At 38.1% G+C, this 17993-nt stretch overlaps 1 protein-coding gene across 26 annotated transcripts in view; it reads right to left on the bottom strand.

Annotated features, from left to right (window-relative positions):
• Positions 1-17993, bottom strand: part of LRRC4C (leucine rich repeat containing 4C) — a 1180850-nt gene that overhangs the window by 165955 nt on the left and 996902 nt on the right. For all 26 annotated transcript variants that reach the window (XM_078058151.1, XM_078058147.1, XM_078058155.1 and 23 more), the window contains one exon: positions 16366-16463. The gene's annotated coding sequence lies outside the window, so the exon portion shown is untranslated. The remainder of the gene's footprint in view (positions 1-16365; positions 16464-17993) is intronic.

Here is a 17993-nt window from a genome sequence, read left to right as displayed (position 1 = left end):
TGCAATATAATGAAGCACTTCCTAAAAATAAAGCTCTCTAGACAGGGAATGGGCTGCCAGATAAAACTGTCACTGGAGTGGCTCAAAGCACAGCCTGTGGTCGTGGGTGGCTCTCTAAGGCAGGCTTCGATTGGATAAGCAATTTCAAATGTTGTCCTCGATTAGACTTCCACTGGCCCACTATCGAAAAATGAGACAAGTAAGGGCAATATAGTGGTTTTGTCCTATTAATTAGTTGAATTGAAAACAAGTATCTTCCATTTGTGATTCTTTCCTATATTTTTACAACTATAATTTCCTTTGTAATTTTTATTTAGTAATGTTTGAACAGCAAATATCTGGTAAAATAAATAGCTGGAAACCCTCTGTCGAGCCACTGTACATTTATTCATGTTCATGACATGAAAGGTGTTAAAGTCTGTGACCCACTAGACTGATGGCCTTTGAGCGCCCTTAGGACTCTTAAATTTTATGCTGTTATCGGAATATGTCTGCCTAGAGAAGTGTTTTCATGTAGATCAACAGAACAGTATGATTGACATTATTCAACCTTCCATAAAACAAATCAGTGTGTCAGACTATTAAACTGCAGAAAATGCTCCCAAAGTTTCCAAGTACAGCCTTTTTAGGAAGCAAAATTTCTCAAGTGCAATTAATGACATCTTATAAACACTTGTTCAAAGGTTCCATTCACAGCAAAACAACACTGGGAAAATGTTAACCAAATTGCCAGCATCACTCACCAAAGTCCACTCTTTTGGAGCCCCCCACATACAAGCCTACAGTCCTGTATGAAGCCATGGTCCTAAATGTATCTCTAGGGGCCTGAGGGGCCCGACAGTGCAGACTTCCTTTCCTTACGGTGGAAAGCGAGGCTTCTGACAAGCAATGCCATTACACTAAGCTTCGAGTCATAGAAGGGTGCCTCTAAGTGTCTGTGCAGTCAAATGCCACAGGATTTCAAATGGAAATGACATGAATTAATTTCCCGAGAAGAACAAAAAGAAAAGGAAAATTGAGAAGAAAGGCAGCTTCTTGTAACACAATATGCAGATTAATGGCACCCACTGATTGATTGAAGTGTCAAAAACGCACCTTTCAGATATAAATGAAGCTACTGAAAGATTTTGGGGGGGGTTCTCTCACTTTCTCTCTTATTCATATGAAATATTAACTGATAAAGTCAAAGTAAAATTCGTTTTCCTTGGTATCTTTAAAATCTTCTCTATCCCAAATGCTAACCTTTAGAACATTAGTCCCTGGGTGAAAGAGCGTAAGATCCTCCAAGGGCATCTCATTGTACTGGGAAGAAAAATTAGAATTCCTTCTATTGACTTGGGAAATCCTACTTTTCCTGGCATCCACCTCCTCTTAGCCTTTCTTCAACCATATCTTATAGCATCTGCTCCTGCACTTAGCTGCTCAGCTTCTCCAGCTTCACAGGCCTTCTTCCTGTGCCAATGATAGTGTTTTGGCCCTAGTTCCCTCAACCTAGAACATTTACTTTCTGTTCTTTGCAGGCACTGATCTTGATCTTGACCTCAGGCCATCTCTCCCAAGCAGGTGAAGTAGCCACCCAATGTCTATCTAGCACATCACCATTTTTGTGCAGAACACTTATCTGATTGTCTTTCAAAAAAAAAAAAAAATCTCTGGAGTTGTTTATCTCTCCTAGAATGTGTTGTTCCTGGGATTGGAGACCTTGCCTTTCTTGTTCATGGCTGTATCCTCTACTCATAGAATGCACAGTGAAGATGCTGAATTCAGATTTTTGGAAGAAGTGCTAAAACGGTAAGAGTGGGATCTGGTAGGCACTGTACAGCATTGATAGGGAGTAAAGGTAGGGATTTGAGAAGGAGGAGTGCTGTTCCTTTACAGCCATTCTGTCGGCACCCTTAGGTATGGCTTCATTGAATGACAACTACGCGTTCAATCTTATTTATAATTCGCCAAATACAAAAAAGGGAATAATTCATGTTTCTAATTTCTAGCCAAACATCTATAATATGGGTAAAAGCTTGGGCACTTGAATTCAACACTTGAGGTTTGAATATTGGCTCTACTACTTCCTAGGTGTGTGACCTTGGTAAATCATTTAGCCTCTCTAAGCCTCAAATACCTCATCTATCAGTGGTCATATGTATCCTACACAGTTATGAAGATTAAAATAAAATAATGCGCATGAACAGTTAGCACAGTTGCTGGCATCTATTAGGTACTCATTCAAAATTAGTGGTACTTTCTACCATTCGTAAATATCCCAAGCTGTCAGTTACCGTCGGTTGTCTCTTCTCTTCCACATGTTACCTGGCCTTCCAGGTTATTTTTCCTGGCGTTCTCTTAATAACGCAGCAAATGTGACAAAGAATGTAGAATCTCACTCCATGCTTTTTTGGGAAACTCTTCCTTGATACGTCGACATATCTCATTCAGCCAGAATGCCTGGCTAGAGGTTAAAGTAACTTTCATCTATACAGATATATAGCAAAATAAATGTTAAACCTGTTTTTGGAAGCATTATTAAAGAAAATGTCATTTTGTCCTTATCTTTCCTATAAAGATTTAGTTATTGTATCTTCAAAAAGGTCAAATTTTCCTTCGCTGTAAGTTTCTAAAGAAATCTCAAAATGTGGTGTGACCTTGAACTAATTGCTTTACCTTTCTGTGTCTCAGTTTGTCTGTTTTAAGGAAGTGTAGTAATTCCTAACACAGCAGCTGGTCACTTCATGGTAGTGAGGGGAAAATGAGTTTCTCATGTTCAAAACCAGAGTCACCTTTACAACTTCCCCCAACACACACCAACACATTCATTGGTTCGTCAGGCTCTCTAGTTCCTCTGTGGGTAACACTTTTTTTGCACGTGTCCTTTCCTCTACACGCCACATGCTTTCTCTCCAGGTCAGACGCTGAAAACCTGCCCTAGTCCCAGACCAACCTTTCGTCCCGGGTCTCTCCTATGTCCAGCAGAACCCACTCACGGTTGACACATCACATCACTGAAAGCACCAGCTCTCATTCAAAGCAGCAGGGAACATTTATTGAGTGCTTACTATGAGCAAGGCACTGGGCTTAGCACTCCACTTGCATTGTCATTTCGCTATAGTACCAATGATTGTAACTGCCCATATTTGGAGAATCTCATTAACTCCTTAATAATAGTCACATTCCTCATGCCCTATAATGTGGCCCTATTCTTGTTAGGCCATTTACTCTTTAATGATCTCAGGCAAGATTTGTAATCTCAAAAACCCTCAATTTCCTCATCTGTAACATAAGGAAAATAATACTACAACTTCGTAAGGTTACTGGAGAGTTTCTTATCTGTGGCACAGTTGGCATTTGGGGTCAGAAAATTGTTTTGGGGGATGCTCTGGGCATTGTTAAGATATTTAGCAGCATCCCTGGCCTCTACCCACTAGATGGCAGTATCACCCTCCCTTCTCCCTCCCCCACACCTCTGCCACCCTCATTTAGATAGAAGTGTCTCCAGACATTGCCTAATCATCCCCTCACAACAAACATGTTGAAAACTACTAGGATATTGGGATGAATAAATTATACACCTTTAGATGCTGGGCATCAACTGTTCCTTTCTGTCTCTTAGTTCTTGGGACCTCCTTGTACCTTCCCATTCCCCAGTATCACCAGAGAATTTATGGCTCCCAAGATTAGTCCTAGGTTTCCTTGCTTCGCATGTCTTTCTACTGCAATACTCTTCTACCCTACTACTGCCTTGTGAATTCTTCCCTACCCTCCAGGATACTTCTTTTACCAGAAGTTTCCCCTAATTCTTCCAAACTGACGGATCTCTCTCCCTCTAAATATTTCTATCATCATTTTTGTATCCCAACCATGAGCTTTACATGTTGCCATATTGTATAGATATTGGTGTAATTGGATCACCTCTCCTGTTGGTGCCAAAAACTCCCAGAGAATTAGATTCTTTGTTTTCTGTCTTTTGAGCCACCATAGATATGAGCACAGTTTTGGGCATATAGTGGTTGCTCATTAAGTGATGTTTGTTAAGTTGAATTTAAGACATAGACGAAATAAGTGACTTATATAAAGGCAGCAAAAGTAAACTAAAACATGTTGGAGAATAAAAAACTAAAGTTGTATCCAGATGCATGTTGAAATAATCAGATAATTGAGCCAATAGAGGTTTACTGTTTAAATTATTCGTACAATGGCCTTAGTTCTCTGCTTCTCTTTGCACATGTAAGAACAGCTGAGAAAGAATTATAGTTGTCATTTGAAAACTATTAAGTGATTTGCCTACTGATGGAACCCTATTCTTCTGCTAGAAACAGAATTTATCAAATAAAGGAGGTACAAACAAATCCACATTATTGCTTTATTAATCAAGAGGGAGGGCCAAGGAGGCAACTGCCAGTGTGGAATGATGCAAGTTACAAGTAAAATTGAGCCTTTTTTCCCACCTATACCTTGTGTCTTAGTAAAAAAGCACCCCCTCACACACATACTTGTTTTCTATGGTAGATGAAATTCCCTGATCTCCCAGAATTTGAAATCTAGACAAGCTTATACGCAGCCACTGTGACATGATACAATCGCGATAAGTTAGAAAAGACACCGATCTTCAAGTTGGGAAACATGGTTTAAAGACTCATCACTACCACCTAATACCCTGTGACTATGTTTGACTGAATTATGACCCTCCAAAGACATCCACATCCTCATCCCCAGAACCTGTGGAATTGTTACTATGTGTCAAGTGGGACCTTACAAGTGTGAATGAGTCTGGATTTTGAGATGAGGAAAATATCCTGGATTGCCTAGGTGGGCCCAATATAATCACAAGGATCCTTGTAAGAGGAAGGCAGGAGGGTCAGAGTTACAGAGAGCAGTTTGAAGATGCCACAGTACTGGCTCTGAGGATGTTTGAGGTTGGAGGAAGGAACCATAAACCAAGGCCTCTGGAAGCTGGAGAAGGCAAGGAAACAGCCTCTCCCCTACAGCCTCCAAAAGAAAGGCAACTCTGCCAACACCTTGATTTTTATCCCCTCCAGAACCGTAAGATGATAAATTTGTGTTGTTTTAAGCCACTGAGCTTGTGGTAGTTTGGGACACAACAGCAATAGAAAACTATGACAGTGAACTTGAATAATTTCTGTTCGAAATTTCTCAGATTTAGGTAGATGTCTATGTAACAAGATTGCTTGGATGGTATAAAAAAAGGAAAGTAGTAGGCATTGGTTATTTTAGACATTTTTCTATCTTTTAGCTATTCTTTTCATATAGCGTCTCAGTTTATCTTTTTCAGACATAACCCTCAGACACTCAGGGAGGACTGACCACCTAAAATGGTGATGCAGTGAGAAATAACTTGAACAGTCAACATAATTGGTTGTCAGGGGGCATGTAACAAGGCAGGCTAACCCCAAAATGTTTTACAAGGACAATAGGGAAGGAACTACCCTCAATCTCCCAAGATTGTCAAAGTAATGTAAGCCTGTGGTGGTTTGGGGACTTCTGCATAGGAAAGACTGCCTGAGAAAAAGGCCAGCAGTGAGAAGAGTAGGGCCATGAGATCAGCAGTGATAGATTCCACATACTAGTTACTGAGCATCTAGATCTTTCCGTGCTTGAGGCTAATCTGTTCTGAGATTTTTTTTTTTTTTTTTTTGGTTACATGAGCCAATAAAATCTGTGTGTGTGTCCCTGTGTGTGTATACATAGCCAACAGTTAGGTTGGGTTTTATTTACTCAAAACAGAAAAAAAATCTATATGAAAGCATGGGGCAGAGAATGTGCTATAAATATATAAAATCAAATTGTTTTTTCTCTACGAAGTATTAATGCTGATGGGAGAAAATTCAGATAATACTGACAAAGTATATTAGCCAAAATATAAATCATCTCAAATCCCACAGCTGGAGATAATCACTGTTAATATAGGACTTCTTTTGTTTTTGTTTTTCACTTGACCATGAATACAAAGTATAATAAGTAAGAGAATTTGGGGTAGTTTTCTAGAGTGTGAGGCATCTAAACTTGGCTTTGAAGGATAACTGGGATTTTGATAAGCAAAGATTATGAGAAAGTGATAAATATGCATACACACATACACACACACACACATATATATGTATATGATTTTCGATAAAGATACAAAGATAATTCAGTAGAGAAAGGATAGTCTGTTCAACAAAAAGTGCTGGAAAAATTAGATGTCCATATGCAAAGCTATGAACTTCGATCCATAGCACATACCATATATAAACATTAACTCAAAATGGACATTAGACCTAATTATAAAATGTGAAATTATGAAACTTATGGGAGAAAACATAGGAGAAAAAGCTTTATGATCTTGGGTTTGGCGAAAATATTTTAGATATGATACCAAATGCATAATCCATAAAAGAAAAAAATAATAAATTGGGCTTCACCAAAATTAAAAGTTTCAACTCTTAGGAAGACATTGTTAAGAGAAGGAAAAGATAAGCTTCAGACTGGAAGAAAATATTTGCAAATCATGTATCTCATAAAAGACTTATAACCAGCATATATAAAGGGCTCACAAAACTTAATAGTAAGAAGGCAGACATCTCATACAAGAAAGATAGTAAATAAGTTATAAGCCATATAGATGGCAAATAAGCACATTAAAAAGATGTTCAACATCATTAGTGATTAGGGGAATGCACATTATAACTACCATGAGATACCACTACACACCTACTAGAATGACTAAGATCAAAAAGTGTTGGCAAGAATGTGGAAGGGCTAGAACTCTCATACACTGTGGTGGGAATGTGAAATGTTACAACCAGTTTGGAAGAGTTTGTATTATTATATGATCCAGCCATTCTACTCCTAGATATGTATATGCAAAATAAATGAGAGGTTATGCCCCTACAAAGATTTGTACACCAGTATTCACAGTATTTTTATATGCAATAGTTAAAAGCTGGAAATAATCCAAATGTACACCAATGCCTGAATAAGAGAGAACTGTGGCATTCCCATGTGTGGAGTACTATACAGCAATGAAAACAAATAGAATTTTAGGCACACAATAACAAGGAAGTATGAGAACAATTATGCTGTGTGAAAGAATCTGAACAACAAAAAAAAGTATATATTGTATGACTCCTTTTATATAAAACTCCAGAATCTATAAGTGGCAGAAAGTGATCAGCAGTGGCTTGGGACCAAGTGGAGGGAGGAGCGTCAGACCAGAAGGAGGATGTGGGAGCATGAGGAAACATTTGGGGATGACACATAAGTTTATTATCCTGATCATATTGATTATCTTGATGTGTGATGGTTTCACAGTGTTATAGATGTCAAAACTTAGGAAATTGTACACTTTAAAAGGTCCAGTTTATTGTATACCGATCATACCTCACTTATGGGGAAAATGAAAGGGAAGGAAGAAAACATGCAAATACATACAAGGGAGAAATCTGGGAACAGTCCCTGCTTCTAGGTGCCCAGAACGTAAGTTATAAGCATAAAGAAGGCTGTCAATAGCATGTGACTAGCAAAGTCATTAAGAGGGCAGAATTCTGAAGCTAGACTTCCCAAGTTCAAATGCTAAGTCTGTCATTTACTAACTGGGAAATTGGAAGGTTAACTTTCTCTCCCAGTTTGCTCATTAAAAAAAAAAAAAATGGGAACAAAATAGTACTAGGCTTAGAATGTTGTTTTGAGGGTTCAATAGGCACACAAAATTAACGTATGTAAAATATTTGCCACATGCAAACATGGCATGGTTATAATTTTGAGCATTCCCATGGTTATTATTTGTTCAACAGTTGTATTGAGATAAAATCCACATCCCATGCAATTCACTCATCTGAACATATAAATCAATGCCACAGTCTCGTTTTAGAACATCCTGTCATCTCAAAAAGAATCTCCCTACCCAATTATTAGCCATTCCCCATCCTCTCCACCCTACCGTAGGCAACCACTAATCTACTTTCCATCTCTACAGATTTGCTTATTCTGTATTCAAATTGATATGGAGCTATATCTATACCATATTCAACATTTTGTATAAATAGAATCATAGTGTATGTGATTCTTTTGTGTCTGGTTTCTTTCACTGAGCATAATGTTTTCAAGGTTCATCCGTGTCATAGGATGTACTAGTACTCATTCCTTTTTATTACCGAATAATATTCTGTTGTATGAATACACCACATTTTATCCCAGTTATTATCATTGCAGGACAGAATATTTTTGTCTGAAGAGGAAAGAAAGGAAAAGAGCAGAGGTGTGATCTTTTTTTTTTTTTTAAAGATTATTTATTTATTTATTTGACAGAGAGAGACACAGCGAGAGAGGGAACACAAGTAGGGGGAGTGGGAGAGGGAGAAGCAGGCTTCCTGCCGATCAGGGAGTCCGACGCGGGGCTCTATCCCAGGACCCTGGGATCATGACCTGAGCCGAAGGCAGACGCTTAACGACTGAGCCACCCAGGCGCCCCCAGAGGTGTGATCTTAATGGCTATATAGCAACCCAGAAGTGGCAGGGAATTATATTTAACCTTGAAAAATGTAAAAATTTCATGGGTGTGTGCCATCAACTCATATGTTTCCTTAGAACTGGCCCCAGCTGGGCTCTGAAGAAAAACAGAGGACTCCTTCATTCTATACAGAGGCAACCTAGTGCTGAAGAAACCCCTGCTTGTTCACTAGTCCTGTTAGCATGGGCAAGTCATTTATGTCCTTATATTATCAGTTTCCTCCAAAACTCTCGTCACCCCTCCACTCATCCCCTCTAGCCCTGGGCTTACCTGAAGCCTACTGTGAGGATTATATATTAATGAAGGTAAAAGTACTTAATTAACTGGAACTTTTTTTTTTTTAAGTGCAAAAATGCTTCAGTAGTACATTGTGCTAGAGGCATTTGAAATGTTTTCTGATGACCAAAATATTCTAGAGAGATCCCTGAATTTCTTAGGAATTAACAGGTAAATAAAGAACAAATAAGGACCTCCAGTTAGCCATTGTGGTCTGTTGTAAATGGAGCCTAAGTAGACTCAGATGCCCTGGTAGGTAGGACTCTACCCTAGTCATCACTGTACCACATCGCTTGCCACAATTTCTAGGATATGGCAATGTCTCAGTGCACTCGTTTTATTGAAGCAAAACCAAATTGCATATGATAGTGCATCAGTCGGTGTGCACAAGATTTTCATGTTATAGTCTTAATAAAACCGTAAAGAGGTATTATTGATATAAGCCTAGCTGATATTTACTGAGCAAGTACTATGTGCCAAACTGTGTGCTTAAGTTCTTTGCCTGCATTGACTCACTGTAGCCTTCCTTTCCTAAAGGACCTGAAGGCAAGTGAAGTAAATAACTTTTTCAAGTTTGAAAAGTAATTTGCAAAGCAGAGGGCTTTAACCCTGTTTGATCTAAAGCCCAAGCCTTTAAAAAGGATTTGGGTTTACTTGTATTTATTAGAATTGGGTATAATATTGCATGTCATCTCATATACAAAGACTTTAGATTCCAAAGGAAGGACCTGGAGCGGGTATTTTGTTTCTAAGACTACTTAGAAATATGCCAGAAAACATACATACCAATTCTGATATTTGATCCCTGCCTGGGTGTTTCACCTGAGCTGTTTTCTAATTCAAACTATATTCCTTCACAATACTGAGGACTCCTCAGACTCTTTGTGAAATGATCTCTGCCAAAATAGAAAATGTCTCCACATTCTGTGCCACAATACTTTATTCTGTCATTTTTTCCCAAACTTTTGAAACTCAACTCATCCATGAAATCTTCTGCAATTGAGGTGGAAGCCACCCAGACATTCTGTTAATATCTTCAGTGTGATTGATATTTCCCTCCTGCAGTGTGGCAAGATAGCATATGCGTTATGTGGGCAAGCGTATATATCTTTATGTTAATGTGCATCTGTTCCTCTCATCGCTACCATATATACTATTAAGATATTAAGATCCTGGGCCTGTCCTTGCTTCCCTCCACAGAAGAGAACATTGATTCACCTGGGTAACCCCAGTGCTCAGCTCCCTGGCATGATGTTCATGTTCCATAAACATTTATTGAATGAGTGAGTGAGCGCTCAATGATGACAGTGACAACCTTGAAGGAACATCTCTCCTCGCACACGGAGAAAATAAGATCACGTACAAATAGAACTGCAAATAGCTTGCCTTCTCGGGTATTTTATTTTTAAGCATTCTCAGCTGAAATGTGCTGTGGAATGGCTGAGACTTAGCAGGTAATTTTCATTTCACCTCTGTTTTCCAAATGGTTACCACTTACCAAATACAGCATACTTAAGAGTGTGGTTGTCCCCCTTCGGGTACAACACTGCAATATAACCCTAGATTCTTTCAGAGGTCTTTCCCTTCTAAAGCTATGGAGTTGATTCATACCTTGCTATTTATCATGGCTGTGTGAAAAAAGAAAACTAAGGAAGAACAATGGGGTTCTAATTCACCAACTGTCCTCTTTTGTTATAAGAAGATCAGAAAAATCAAAATTCCGAGTCCTTTGTACCTCTTGCTTGGTTACATCTGATGTCAGTTTTTTCAAATGATTACTGTCACTTTAAACAACAGTCATCATACATAAACATTATAATGTGTTCCACAAGGGTCAGAAGGGCTGCCAATGATTACAGTTGGAATCATATGGCCTAGATTTTAATCCTATACCCATTCCCTTTCTATTTGAATGGCCTTGAGCAAGTTATTTAACTTCTCTTTATCCTTGAAGGAAGGTAGAGAGGGTGTTGTGAAGATTCATTGAGATAATTGGGACGAAGAGGCTTATGTCCCAATTATATGCACTGGAAGTCCTTCCTCCATTATTTTCACCTGTCATTTTTTTATCACAATGGTAACATAAGTAGACTGGGGTAAATAGACTCCTCCAGAGCAGACCCATTCAACACCTCTTCGAGGGATGCCCAACCTTTCATGGCACCAACACATCCAAGAATGCTAAGAGGAAAACAATTTCCAGGGAACCTACAGCTACTGGGGTGCTCCTGCCTTAGCCTTAGGTACAAAGGACTCATTCTTCACCTCAGGGATACTAACTGTTCCATGAATTCAGTGTGGTGGTGGTTCCAGTATCCCAGGAGAAGGAGTAGGGTCAACTACTTGGATGAAAGAGGAGGGGACTTAACCTGAAGGGCATTTACTTGCTTCCAGAGATTTGACATTGGTTATACAAGGGCTAAAGCAACGCCTTGGTACCCTCCCTGAACATTTTCTTCTGCACTTTACACAATTGTGAGTCTGTCACAGTAGTCCCTCTGCCAGTCATGCCCTCCTTTCACTGAGCCTCAAACACCTTGAGTAGTAATCTTGGCTTTACTTTGTTTCTTTTTTTTTTTTTTTAAAGATTTTTTATTTATTTATTTGAGAGAGAGAGAATGAGAGAGAGCAAGCACATGAGAGGGGGGAGGGTCAGAGGGAGAAGCAGACTCCCTGCCGAGCAGGGAGCCCGATGCGGGACTCGATCCAGGGACTCCAGGATCATGACCTGAGCCGAAGGCAGTCGCTTAACCAACTGAGCCACCCAGGCGCCCGGCTTTACTTTGTTTCTGAGCAGCAGGTATATTGTGTTATTGCTTTCACCTTTCAACCATCTTCAAAGTCTTTTTTTAATCCCTGACCCTGGGAATTATATCTTACATTCTTCTTACCATATCTTACATTCTGGAGGTTGGGAATCCCTCGAAGAGGTGTTGAATGGGTCTGCTCTGGAGGAGTCTATTCACCCCAGTCTACTTATGTTACCATCATGATAAAAAATGGCAGGTGAAAGTAATGGAGGAAGGGCTTCCTGGGCGTATAATTGGGACAATAGCCTCTTCGTCCCAATTATCTCAATGATCTACATCCTATTTGTAAATGATCAACTGGTGTAGTTTATATTAGTTTTGAGCCCTCTTCCCCTTGCTTTTTAGCATATTGCTAGAGGTCACAGCCCTTATAACAACAGGTAAGAGATTATCACTGTTATAGACCAGGACAATAGGAGTCATAGCTCAGCCCCATTCCCAGGAAAACACAGTAGGTCCACAGATCCACTTCCTGCTCAGGCCTCCTTCTGGTGGGAAAACAATATGGATTATAAAAAGATAGTATGTGTACATGTCTTTTAATGGCGGGAAAGTGTCATTTCTTATCCTTTGAAAATCTTTTCCCATTGTTTGCAATTTATTTTATTCTCTCAATTTGTTTTACATGTCTCTTTATAACTTCTTTAGAAAAATAGGGTATATAAAGAGAATAAACCATAATCTCATGACTCAGATATTTTCTACACATATAAATGCATAATATATAAACGCTGGTATCACACATAATTTTCTATAATCAGATTTTTTAATAATGTACTGTGAATATATTTCCATGTCTATACATTCAGAGCAATGGCATCATCACTAATTATTGTGTGGTGCTTTATTATATCATTACAAGTACTTAGTTGTCAGATATATAGGTTGTTTATGATATTTACAATGCTCCAATGATTGTGCATATACAATGTCTTCATTCATTTGTCCACTAATTTCTTTTTTTTTTAAGACTTTATTAATTTATTTGAGAGAGAGAGAACACAAGCTGGGGGAGAGGTAGAGGGTGAGGGAGAAGTGGACTCCCCACTAAGCAGGGAGCCCGATATGGGGCTTGATCCCAGGACCCTGAGATCATGACCTGAGCCGAAGGTAGACACTTAACCGACTGAACTACCCAGGCACCCCTGTCCACTAATTTCTTTAAGATAAATCTTAGAAAAGGAAATGTTAGGTCAGGAGCAGCCTGATTTTTAAAGACTTTTGATAACATGCCATATTGGTCTCTGCAAGGGTTATACCAAGTTACTCTCTCAATAGCATTTTATAAAAATGGTCTTTCTCTACACTCTTGCCACTACTGGGTGTTTTAATTCTATTTTTAATTTAAAGTCCAAGGAGAAGGCATCTCATAGGGCTTGAGATTCCCTGAGTATGGCTACATTAGATTTACGGTGTAAAGATTTTTTAACCAGGGCCTGAGTCATGGGAATGTGGGCATGTTTTTTCTATTACCAAGAATTCTATGAATCAGATCTAATAACTATTGCAGTCACTACCAATACTGCCACATTTCAGAGACAACCCAAACTGGAAAAAGCTATATATTTTTATCAAAAAATTCCCATGGATGTGATAATAGTAATAACTCCTCTTAGTTCTCTTTAGATTGAGGCAATAATATTGTTTCACTTGAAATTACGTATCTCATTTTAGACATTGGGGGATCTAATTTATAGATATGTTTCCAGGAATAAGTGGAACTCTATTTGTTCCTAAATAAAAATTTCAATTATAAAGGAGCAGTCACTGCAACTTAACCACATAGATGTGTACTTTTTGTATATGAATCACAGACCCGACAAGGCTATTTGAAACTTTACTTGTTAAAATCTGTTGCTCTGTCCATTTAACCACCTTATAGGAGACAATAATTCTCAGTCTTTCTATTAGCGAGGAGAAGTCAGATATAGACTTAAGCGCTGATAGGGCTAGTTCATATTAAGATAAAAATTCCAAGTGGGACAAAAATCTATATGCCAGTGTTTATACACAACAGAAAGGGAAGAGCTCTCACATTAATGAAAGGGGTGGTTATATTTTCTGATCTCCTTGAAGATTTTAATATTTGCATTTGCCTCTTTCTGGAACAGGAAACTCTATTAACCTAGGACCACTTTTTCCCTCTTTAAAGGTCTTTGTTTTGTGAAGGATTTTGAGGTTTGGCCCCCCTTCCCCAGGAAGTCCCAGTCTTCCTATTTTTCTTACTATTTCTCTTCTCTCTTTCAGCATGATATTTTCGTTTGTTTGTTTGTTTGGAGGGACTAGTCCCTTTACTTAATAAGTTTTACTTTCCCCAGGATCTAATTATAGCTGGATATCTAGACTGGCATCCCAGCAGAAGGAAGCCATGGCTCCAAAATCGAGGGCTGAAAGCAGATTACATACTTGTCCCATTTCCATCCATTTCATACCTCACTGACAACAGTGGATATGCCAAACAAATTCCTTAATATATGCATTTGTGGTCATACTTCCTGACTTCCAAATCTTTAGGCACAGAAATGTCTTTGGGCCAATCTACATGTCCCTTCTTGAGATCACTTTCTCAATGACTAAATTTTCCTTCCCATTCCACTTCTACAGTTTCATTAGTTCAAGCATGGTTTTAGATACCCATTGACCAAGATTACAACACTGAACTGTTTCTGTTTGGTTGGTTGGTTGGTTAAATGTAGCTAGCAGAAGATTTTAAATCAAAAGGGCTCCCATTCCACACTTGAATGGGATGGATGCAAGAAACCAGGCTCCTCTTTTAAATACCAGAAGTCCACACTCTCTGGTGTGGTCTGGTAACAAGGGATAGTCCCTTCCTTTCCAACTGAAAACAAGATAGGATCAGGACTTTTATAGATTTGATCTTACTTTCAAGCTCACATAATAACTTGCAGAAGTATAAGTTTTGAGTGTTAAATTTAGTAGTCCCTTGACATTCTTTAAGGATATATCCAAGAGACCTTTGGTAATAACCACCTTTTTAAAAAAAGATTTATTCATTCATTTTAGAGAGAGAGGGGCAGGGAGGGGCAGAGGGAGAGAGAGAATCTCAAGCAGCCTTCCCACTGAGTATGGATACCGGCTCTGAGCTTGATCCATGACCTCAAGACCACAACCAGAGCCAAAACCAAGAGTTGGATGCACAACATACTGAGCCACACAGCACCCCATTAATAATCAATTTTCTAAATGTCAGTGCAGTCCATACATTTTTGTAGATTACTCATGTTAAAAGGTGATATACCATCTATACTAGGAGGTGGTATTAAATAATATCAAATAAAAACCCCTCCTTCATGATGATATCCTATCTCATTTTTGATGATTAATTCTTCCCCATGATATGTATTCATGGTGTAATGGTAAATCCCGATGACTGTCCTTCCATTATAGGAGACAAAGTTGTCCTAATCCATTATGTTTTTACCTTTGCTAATCCTTAGCTAGTATAGGTAAGGGGAGGGGATATCACCAAAACTGGACCAAATCAAATGACCAAAATTAAAGTGAACTTTTTCTTGCATGATCTAGAATCCCAACTGAAGAAACACAAATATAAAAGAAATAGCGAAGCATTCCTTCATTCTAGAGGCATCAACCAGTTGAAAATATTAAGTGGTTCCTGCTACCAAGACTGTCTGCAGATGGTTGGCTTTGTTCATAGTTCTGCACCAGGTATATCATTTTACTCTTATATTCATGCTTATGATTCTTTTTCTATCCTTTCTATAAGTTCCCTTTCCTTGGTTTTATTTTTACCAACACATTTCACAACACATAAATCCAAGTAACATTGATGATTTATGAAATTACAATTACACATTCCCACTGAGACAAGTACACTGAGGAGCTACCTAAGCTCACTTACTACCTAGATAAACTATTCCCTCCACACCTTCTTTACAGAATAATTTAATAGTATGCCTGAAAAAATTAAAAATTATCTAGTGAGCTTTACTTTACTAGCTAAAATCATAAATGCCAGCGGTCTACCATAGAGTCATCTGCTTTATGACAATACAGACAGCATGCCCATTGAGATTCTGAAAAGACATGACTTCTAATAGACAGTTGGCAGCAATTCTGCCTTGAATCTGGCTAGCTCCTTAAAGCAGGAGAAATCATCGTGCTGTGGTTGCCTCTCTCACCCAGGAGAAATTCTCTTACTGTGCTACTAGGTTAAGAAAATCCTGGTGCAACCTCTAACGGGCCCTTCTTTTTTTGCAGGCCACTCCTATACAGTGGTATGAAGTAAGAATATTTATTCCCTATTTCTAAATTTTTTCATTTGAAGAAAATCCCACCATAGTATTTCTCCTGGCCTCTTTTTATTCCATTTACTCTCTCCTCTCCTTGGTCATTAGAGTTGTTTATTTGATTGGTGAACTCAGGAGCAAGACTTTGTCAGTTATAGTTTAACCCATTCTCATCGCCTGTATCTTTACAGCAGGCTGCTCACAGATGCATTTGAGCTGGCTACTCCACACTGGAAATTTTATGGTCAGGCTGCCATGTCCATGTCAGGGGAGCCTACAGCTGCCCTGGGCCTGGATGGGTGAATCTAAGTCTGAGGTTCAATGTTAGGAAGCCTATTTTAGTCATACATTGAAACAGCATCCTTAGATACTAACTGCATCATTAATAAAAGTGGCATCTACCTCTCCATTTGCCTATTCTTTTGACTTATTAAACCTCACTTTATTCTGAACTTGGGCAGCTAGAATGGAAACTCCAAGAGAACAGATTATAGTGCTTGGAACTTACCTTATCAAAATTTCTCCAACAGTTCCTGATCTTCCTGAGAAAACCCAAAGAATTTAAAGAAGTGTTCTGGATTTCAGCAGATGATGTTTATTTTACACCTGGAGGAAGACAACACAAATATCATATTTTTAAATCATACTATATGAATGAGAACAAATTTAGGGTAGACATTCTTGCCTGCCAACCTCACTCAATAGAATCAATTGATGTAATATTTATCTTTCTAACATAAATATATATATATATATATGTGAATATATGGGTCTATATATAATATATATGTATATAACACATGTATTATATATATATATACAGCTGCATACATATAACACATGTGTGTATGTATGTATATAACTATATATGTAACTATATATATATAGTTGCTTTAGTATATCCATCCTAGATTTGCTAGTCTTTCTTTTGTCAATGTTCATTGCATTGTATTATTGAGATGTGCCATATGTATTTCATTGGAAAAGATGTTTATCTATAGATATCATTTTGAACATACATTTGAGGGACTTCTTGTTCTTACCTCATCCTTCTGTCACGAGTTCAAAACTATACAGATAATTATCACTTTGTTTCAAATCTAATAGCCAAATTGACATAGAAAACTATAAAAAATTCACTGTAATTTACAGATTTCTCAGTCTTATATAGCAACAAGAAAGTAAGTAAATATAGACACTGGATTGAGAATCAGAAATGGATTCAATTAATAACCCTGCCATAATTAACCAGGCAATTTGGGCAAGTGTCCAAACCTCACTGGGTCTTAATCTCTCCACATAAAAACTTAAAGGCTTTGTACAAAGTTGCTCCTGAGGCCCCTTCCATCTTTCAAATTTTGTGATAATTTTTCTTCAAAAGATGTTGTTTGATATAGGTAGAATGGTTAGGAAGAATTTGCAGTAGCAAAACTATCATGCTTAGAAAAAGGCTGAATTTTAATAAATTACCTAATTACTGGATTCAATCTCTGCTGGACAATTAGTTACTTATAGTTAAATGATACTAAGGTGACTGCAGTCAATTAATTTCAAGTTCACCTATCGATTTGAAAAAATCAATTGTGTATCTCATAGAGCTAAGTAAAATCTGATTTTTGACTCACAGGATTCATTATACTTTGGCACCTGATGACCAGTGGTTCACTATCTATCTACATCTATCTATCTATCTATCTATCTATCTATCTATCTATCTACCTACCTACCTACCTATCTGCTATCCTAATGTTGAGGGGAAGAATCTGGAATTCTGAAGAAACTGGAAAAACTGTGGGCAACTTGTAAACTAGCTTACATAATTTGGCATTATATCATGACTCCATCCCCCCTGCCCCCCTTGGGTATCTCCCAAGGGGGAAAAATGTTTCTGGATGAAATATTCATACCTAATTGGTGTTCCATATGTCATTGTCTTGCAAAAACTAAACAATTCCTAAAACTGAGAATTGAGCAGTAGCTGAAATTACTTACAAGGATAATTTAAAAACTAACATGTGAGATTTTTTTTGTTATTATTAGAATAATGGAGACTCACTAAACCTCTACCATATTTCTGACACTGGGATAAACTATCTACATTATTTTACAGAATAAGCCTCATAATGACCCTATGAA

The sequence above is a fragment of the Halichoerus grypus genome, chromosome 11 (genome assembly GCF_964656455.1).
Source record: "Halichoerus grypus chromosome 11, mHalGry1.hap1.1, whole genome shotgun sequence".
NCBI classification, from domain to species: Eukaryota; Metazoa; Chordata; class Mammalia; order Carnivora; family Phocidae; genus Halichoerus; species Halichoerus grypus.
Note: the sequence above shows the minus strand (reverse complement) of the source record. Positions and strands in the feature narration are given on the sequence as shown.